Source organism: Microcaecilia unicolor, chromosome 10 (genome assembly GCF_901765095.1).
Source record: "Microcaecilia unicolor chromosome 10, aMicUni1.1, whole genome shotgun sequence".
Taxonomy (NCBI): Eukaryota; Metazoa; Chordata; class Amphibia; order Gymnophiona; family Siphonopidae; genus Microcaecilia; species Microcaecilia unicolor.
Genome location: NC_044040.1, coordinates 61,177,837 through 61,186,517, shown reverse-complemented (window position 1 = coordinate 61,186,517; position 8,681 = coordinate 61,177,837).

The window sequence follows — 8,681 nt, the reverse complement described above, 5'->3', positions numbered from 1 at the left end:
TAAGCGTAGGTGAAGCCTAGATCCAGTGTGTTCCCGTCCAGTAGGCTGCACTCCAGTATGTTCCAGTCCAGTGGGCTCCACTCCAGTGTGTTCCAGTCCAGCGGGCTCCACTCCAGTGTGCACTCGTCCGGTGCGTTCCAGTCCTGTGTCTTCCTGTGCAGAACTCCAGTCTGGGGTTCCAGTCCAGCCTTGCCTCGTCTCTGCCTTGAAGGTGACCTTGCCTGCCACTGCCGCTCCACGGTAGTGGTCCAAGGACTCACAAACCCAGTGCTTCCGGGGAAAAGCCTGACAGAATGCCAAGGTCCTCGAGAACGCGACAAAGAATGGGACAAAGTTAGCATGGATTCTGCCAAAGGGTCCCTTGGTTTTTATCTCACTACACTAACCATTAGGCTATTCCTCTTCTTGAGAAGCACTGTGAGGAAGGTGTTCACATTAGTTACTTCCATCACCTATCTACCTCCTCTGCCATGAAAGATAAAACCTGTCCAAAAACTTGGACTCCCAGAGAACCCCCATCTGGGCAAGGTCTCCCCTTCCACCAGAATCATGCAGAACAACACCTTATAGAGTGGAGAATACTTTGATGGACCTCGACAGACCCTACATAATAGAGTCTGCCTTTCTTTCCTATACATCACAAAAAGGCTGCTCCCACTATTGCCCCCTTCCCCTGAGCTGGAAGGGAGTGGGGAGGCGAGAGGCACTCTGACATGCATGTGTCATCTACTGAAATATTAATTCAGTAACAGTGGTGTACCTAGTGTATTTGACACCTGAAGCAGATAATTTTTAACACCCCTTTTAGACCACCAAAAGATTATTTCAGGGAGGAGTATTTTAGCACTGACATTGTTTAGAATTGTCAGTGCATAGTGATAATAAAAAGTAGGACTCCAAGTTAAAAGCAGTTAACTCCATAATTAATGCAGAAATTATTGTGATTAAGAAAATTAATCACATTGCAGTATCTCCTGTTTCTTCCAAATATCTTCTCTGCTTTCTTCTGCATTGAACCCCTGTCCTTGGTACAATCTGGCATCTTTCCTTCCACCCATGATTTAATGTCACCCCTCCCGAGCCGTTCTACCTTAAAGGTGGTCTTCTGTTGGCCCCCGGCAGTGTTGCATGTTATGCTGCCTACAGCCTGGTCCAAAGCTTTCCCTCATCTGTCCTGCCCATGTAGAAAGTGATGTCAGAGTAGGTGGGATGAGCCAGAGGGAAAGCTTTGGAGCAGGCCACAGGCAGTATATGTACAATGCTGCCACTGCCATGGACCAACAGAAGACCACCTTTAAGGTAGAGCGTGAGGGGGGGGGGGATAGAGGAATAGAGAGGGGTGTAGATGCTGAACCCCCAAGTGTAGGGAGGGGAGTGAGCTGCAGACCTGCGAGCAGAACTGGAGGGGCTGCCAATAGAAGCTATGGCTAAGGCGGTGAGCTCCAAGAGAAGAGCTTGGTGCTGCTCACCATCAAGTCTGTGCCACTGCTTATGGGTGTGGAAGGAAGGGAAGGAGAGGTGCTGGACAATGGGAAGGAGGGAAAAAGGGAAGAGAGATAATGGACCCTAGGAAAGAGAGATAATGAACCTGGGGAAAGAGAAGGAGGGAAGGAAGGGGATGGGATTTGATATAATGCCTTTCAGTGGTTACAGTCAAAGTAGTTTACATATTACAGTGGGGGAAATAAGTATTTGATCCCTTGCTGATTTTGTAAGTTTGCCCACTGACAAAGACATGAGCAGCCCATAATTGAAGGGTAGGTTATTGGTAACAGTGAGAGATAGCACATCACAAATTAAATCCGGAAAATCACATTGTGAAAAGTATATGAATTTATTTGCATTCTGCAGAGGGAAATAAGTATTTGATCCCCCACCAACCAGTAAGAGATCTGGCCCCTACAGACCAGGTAGATGCTCCAAATCAACTCGTTACCTGCATGACAGACAGCTGTCGGCAATGGTCACCTGTATGAAAGACACCTGTCCACAGACTCAGTGAATCAGTCAGACTCTAACCTCTACAAAATGGCCAAGAGCAAGGAGCTGTCTAAGGATGTCAGGGACAAGATCATACACCTGCACAAGGCTGGAATGGGCTACAAAACCATCAGTAAGACGCTGGGCGAGAAGGAGACAACTGTTGGTGCCATAGTAAGAAAATGGAAGAAGTACAAAATGACTGTCAATCGACAAAGATCTGGGGCTCCACGCAAAATCTCACCTCGTGGGGTATCCTTGATCATGAGGAAGGTTAGAAATCAGCCTACAACTACAAGGGGGGAACTTGTCAATGATCTCAAGGCAGCTGGGACCACTGTCACCACGAAAACCATTGGTAACACATTACGACATAACGGATTGCAATCCTGCAGTGCCCGCAAGGTCCCCCTGCTCCGGAAGGCACATGTGACGGCCCGTCTGAAGTTTGCCAGTGAACACCTGGATGATGCCGAGAGTGATTGGGAGAAGGTGCTGTGGTCAGATGAGACAAAAATTGAGCTCTTTGGCATGAACTCAACTCGCCGTGTTTGGAGGAAGAGAAATGCTGCCTATGACCCAAAGAACACCGTCCCCACTGTCAAGCATGGAGGTGGAAATGTTATGTTTTGGGGGTGTTTCTCTGCTAAGGGCACAGGACTACTTCACCGCATCAATGGGAGAATGGATGGGGCCATGTACCGTACAATTCTGAGTGACAACCTCCTTCCCTCCGCCAGGGCCTTAAAAATGGGTCGTGGCTGGGTCTTCCAGCACGACAATGACCCAAAACATACAGCCAAGGCAACAAAGGAGTGGCTCAGGAAGAAGCACATTAGGGTCATGGAGTGGCCTAGCCAGTCACCAGACCTTAATCCCATTGAAAACTTATGGAGGGAGCTGAAGCTGCGAGTTGCCAAGCGACAGCCCAGAACTCTTAATGATTTAGAGATGATCTGCAAAGAGGAGTGGACCAAAATTCCTCCTGACATGTGTGCAAACCTCATCATCAACTACAGAAGACGTCTGACCGCTGTGCTTGCCAACAAGGGTTTTGCCACCAAGTATTAGGTCTTGTTTGCCAGAGGGATTAAATACTTATTTCCCTCTGCAGAATGCAAATAAATTCATATACTTTCCACAATGTGATTTTCCGGATTTAATTTGTGATGTGCTATCTCTCACTGTTACCAATAACCTACCCTTCAATTATGGGCTGCTCATGTCTTTGTCAGTGGGCAAACTTACAAAATCAGCAAGGGATCAAATACTTATTTCCCCCACTGTATATTGTAACCAGGTTCCTCTAAGTGCAGCCAAGGATAGAACAATCTCGTCCAGCCACAAGCTCCCAGTACAGTCAAGAAATAAATGTCCACCAGCAACTTCAATCTTAAGAACTTTATTCCATGCAGGTTTCTAGTAGACCTGATACACAGTTCCAACAGCAGCATTCACCTTCAATCTTAAGCACATATACGCCACCTGAAAGTGTGTGGCAAATAGTCCCCTTTAAGCAGTAGGCTAACAGCACATACCAAGATTCAATACAGGCTCACAGTCATCTCCAGTCTGGGCTCTTTATCCAGTGCACAATAAGCAGTAGTTCAATTCCAAATAGAAGCAGTTCATTCAATTCATCATCACAGTTAAATCACAAAGCAGCAGTTTCTACCTTCTACTCTCTTTACCTTCAGGAGGGGTTCCATACTTTAGGGATTTCTCCTACCCCAAGGGATTCCCCTTTCCATCGGCTTCACTGGTAGATTCAATACTTTAGGGACCTCTTACCCAAGGGTTTTCAGCCTGCAAATACTTTTGGGACTTCAGTACTTTAGGGACCTCTCTTACCCAAGGGTTTTCAGCCTGCAACTGCTTCTTTCCTCCCTTGGATTCCTTCCCACCTGCCTAATCAATCCCTGGCTTCTGCTACCACAATCAATCATTCTCCTTCCATTAGCTTCCCCCACACCCATACCAGCTGAGTTAAGCATTAGACTAATGATGAGCTCCTGCACACAGGGTTTCCTAACTCTCTTTCCCCCTAGTGGCAGCCAATCTACACATCCTGCCAGCTTACACCCATGTCTTCCCCCATTGCAGCTAGGAGTCCAGTCCGGGTTCCTCATCTCACCCCATGGCTCCTTGCCTGCAATGCCTTCTGGGACTTGTATTTCAAACTGACACTGCCTTAACCCAACTATCCTGGATGTGACTTTATCACAATATACAGGTATTTATTTTGTAACCGGGGTATTAGAGGGGTCAAGTGACTTGAGTCACAAGGAGCCGCAGTAGGAAATAAATAAATACATACATAAAGTACCTGTAATTGTGTGATTAATTGCAATTAAAAATTGTAATCAAAATGCAGCCCTAATAAAAATTAGACAGGCTTTTAGTTGGTTTTATTGTTGTTTTTAAATTCTCTACAGAATTTAAATGTACCAGTAGTGTAGCTACAGTAGATGTTCATTTTGGAGGTGGAATGGGGGGACAGGGGTGGACTGCAGGGGGTATACACATTCCCCCTCCCCCATGTTAGAATTAATACCTTAGTATTAATGCTCAAGCTCAGTCAGCGGAAGAGGTCCTTTGACTAGCCTCCCGTGCCATCTGAGCAGCAGGGAAGTCAGCTGTGCACTTCCAGTCACTGATGCGGGCATTCCATGCGCATACTCAGTTCATGCCCATGAACTGATTAAGTGTGAGGTTTTCTTAGAAAATTTTATTCTTGAAGTTTTTATTACATTGATATTGCAATTCCTAGTGAAAATTAGTCATGTTTTTGTTAACTTGCAGTGAACGTCAAGGTATCTAGCAGAATACAAGTTTTACTATTGTATTGTATTGGGTAGAGGACCCCCTTCTGCTGGTGGGGTTTGAGCACCCCACCAGAGCCATTGCAACTGATGCCACAATTTGGAGAGATCTGAGCCCAAGGTGGGGGGCCTAGGCCCCCCATGGCTACACCACTGCAATGTATTCCCTTTTTGCCTGCATCAAGGAGCCCAAAGTCTACACCACTCACTGCAATGTACTCCCTTTTTGCCAGCATCAAAGAGCCCAAAGTGGGGGGCCTAGGCCCCCCATGGCTACACCACTACAATGTACTCCCTTTTTGCCTTCATCAAAGGCAGACCTCTCCTATCACCCCACCCTTGGTATGCCACTGCTCATTAGAAAATTAAAGCCCGCGTAAGCTCTGTCATGCCAGAGAGTAGATATTATAGTTTTCTTCAACTTTCCCATTTCTTTACTAGAGAGAGAGAGAGAGAAAGAGAGCGCGAGGACCCAGCATGCTTTACTTATGTAAATTTTTTTGTAGGGTAATAAATAGAAATAAATCAAAACATGGAGTGGCCTAGTGGTTAGAGCACCAGTCTTGCAATCCAGAGGTGGCCGGTTCAAATCCCATTGCTGCTCCTTTTGATCTTGGGCAACTCACCTAACCCTCCATTGCCTCAGGTACAAACTTAGATTGTGAGCCCTCCTGGGACAGAGAAATATCCAGAGTACCTGAATGTAACTCACCTTGAACTACTACTAAAAAAGGTGCGAGCAAAATCTAAATAGAAAATAAGATGATACTTTTTTCATTGGAGTAACAATACATTTTTGATTAGCTTTCAAAGGTAACCCCCCCTTCTTCCATTTTTTTTATATGCAAAGCACTAATAAAAAGGTTTGCAGAAAAACTGCCAGGTCTTCCTCTCCATACACTTCACAGGCCACATCTCAATCTGGGGAACTTCTCCAGCCTTGCTTTTTAGATAGGTGCTAAAGTCCCACCCATGCTTGCCTGAAGAAACCAGCAAAGGGGGAGGGGGAGGAGGAAGACCCAGACTTCCCCCTCTGAGGTCTATATCCTGCCATGTACCTCCTCCACTGAGGCCTGCATCCAGAAAAGCTCCCTGAAAATTACCTCATGTGTGTGGGCTGTGCTGGCAGGAAAGACTGATGCTTCGGTCTAGTCATTTTGATCTCTACAGCGTTTTCCTTTCTTATGGTAAGGCTGCCAACTGGATCTAGATTCATAGGACAGGGTTGATCCAGTTCTGGATTTAATCCATTGCATGCAGTGACTAGTAGTTCTGATTTCCCCATTGCATTCCCTTAAAAAAGCAAGACTATGTGCACTGGGGTCAACCCAGGGCTAGATCAACCTTGTCCTGTGAATCTTTACGATGAAGAGGCAACTTCCCAGATGCTTATTTAAACCCTTTTCAGGAGAAGCAGGAAAAGTGAGAAAATCATACAAGCCTTGCAGCATCAGCCTGCTGGCCTCCCTAGTGCATAGGCTTGCAGGCCCTTCTGTGCTGGGACCCTGGCAATCTCACCTCTCTGTTCAACTCCACAGAGTGTGCTATGGGTTGTGGGGTTTTTTTTAAAGCTAGGATTCTTTTCAAACATTGTTTTTTTGTGTGTGTTTGTTTAATAGTTAGCTGTATTCTTTATGCCAGGGAAGAAAATTAAACCAAACAGTCCAATTTTATATGGCTGGAGTTGAAGGGGAACCCAGGGGGGAGGGAGAGGAGCACCAAACAGGTATAAGGACAGTGAGGGAGGATGGAGATTCACACACCCTGTGGCAGGGCCCTGTGGGGCTGAGCCATACAGCTTATCAAATGGTTGCCATCAGGCAATGACTAAGGAGAGCAGAGCAGTGCTCCTGCTCGAAGAGGTCAGGTCTGTGAATAATGGAAATCATGGAGGCAGCTGTTAGGCTTGACTAAGCTGGGTGGTACCTGCCTGCACTGCTCGCTGACGAGCCAAGGACTAAGAGCAGCAGCCTGAACAGCCTACCATCTGCTGGAGGTAGAGAAACAGTGGAGCTTTCCACTGAGCATCAGCAGGTTATACCAGTGATGTCACTGGAAAAGTTCAGTTTTTCTACCTCCATGCTAGGAGGAAGGGATAATACCTGTTATGAAGGATGGTACAGCCCAGAAGCTAAGAAATGTATAAATATATCAAGGATCTTCTGGTGCAGATCACTTTAAATGTCTGGCCAATATATTAATCTTTTGAGGACCAGATGGTACTGGTCTCAGGGACCAATATTTACAATAATAAAATCAGAATAGAAGAAAAAGTGAAATAAAATACAACAGTAAGGGGGGTGGACCAAGATGATGGCTTAAAGCCAGGCTGCTCTGTGACATGCTCTTACCTTTTTGATTTTCTTGCTCTTTAACGCTACATACAAAGTGCAAGGAGGTTGTGAAAATGTTTCCCCCGACTGCTAGAACTTCTCCGGTGCAGCAATCTGTCACACATTATGCAGCCAGGACCCCCATTGATGAAACTGAAGCAGTGTTCACGGCTTTGGCCAGGGGTGAAGGAGAATCTATGGCCCTCGGGCTTGACATCATTCTTTCCGTCTTCATGTCCTGTTGATCCAGCTGCAATGGAGGAACGACCTCTCGCAATGTTAATGCAAGACAAGTGGAGAGGCGACTGTGCTGCTGGACCTAGCAGAGTGAGAACTAATGGTGGGAGCCAGATGGAAGCTTCGACTGAAATGGAAATCCGCCCTCCCCCCAATGGAGGCATCTCTGGAGAACATTTAGAAGATTCTCCAGAAGCTGGACGTAACAGTTGAGAAATCTTCTAAAGAGGTTACTTATCATGCAAATAAAAGCGAGGGTTTATCTCAGAGTCTAGATGGGATTAAGACCAATTTTACAACTCAGTTAAGTGTGGTTAAAGACGAGGTGAGAGATTTGCAAGAACTTACTCCAATAATAGTGAAGGATAACGTTCTTTTACATAGAAGAATGGAACAAATTGAGAACTATAATAGGAGGTCAAACCTCCGCTTTGCAAACTTCCAAGGTCTCTAGAAATCCAGCCTGTTGATATATTGAGAAAATATTTTCTTTTGAAGTTGTTCCCCCTTTAAATAAAGTGTGTTTTATTTCTTCAGTGAAATCAAGGAGTGGCCCAGAGACTTTGGTACAAGGAAAAGAACAAGGGAATTTGGATATTTCAGCTATTTTTGGAATATCTTTAAATGAGAATTCTGAGAGAGTAACATTAGTGGCATATTTTGTTTTTGAACAAGATTATAATGCTATTATGAAACTGTATTTTCGTAACTTTCAAGTTCTCTGTTATGGTAAAAGAGTCTGGGTTTATCCAGATGTCACGAAACAGATGCAAGATTGTAGGAAAGCCTTTTTGACATTAAGGGGCCCTTTTACTAAAGCGCAACAAGTGGTAGTTCCGCTCCCAGTGCACGTTGCTGGACTTCTTGTAAAATTAATACCACAGGGGGTTACCCGGCAGTAATTGGGCTGCATGCTGCTGGTTACCACCAGGTTAACGCAGGAGCCTTTACCACCACCTCAATGGTTGGCGGTAAGTGCTCCCTTCAAAATGGCCGTATGGCAAGTGCAAACTTACCGCATGGCCATTTGTTTTGGCCTTTTTTCTGCTGCGGTAAAAGGGGCCCTAGTGCACAGCAAAAATGGCCACCGCCGCTAGTGCTGGGCCCCTTTAACCACATCTTAGTAAAAGAGCCCCTAAGCCAGGAGGCAATCGCTTTGGGAGCTTCTTTTTTTTTTTATTAGCCTACCCTTGCAAATGTTTGATTAAATATTTAGGTGTTAAATATGTGTATTTTCAACCAGAACAACTGAGAGCCATTTTGGATTTGAAGAAGATTGGAATTGTTTTATCTAGTTAATATATATTCT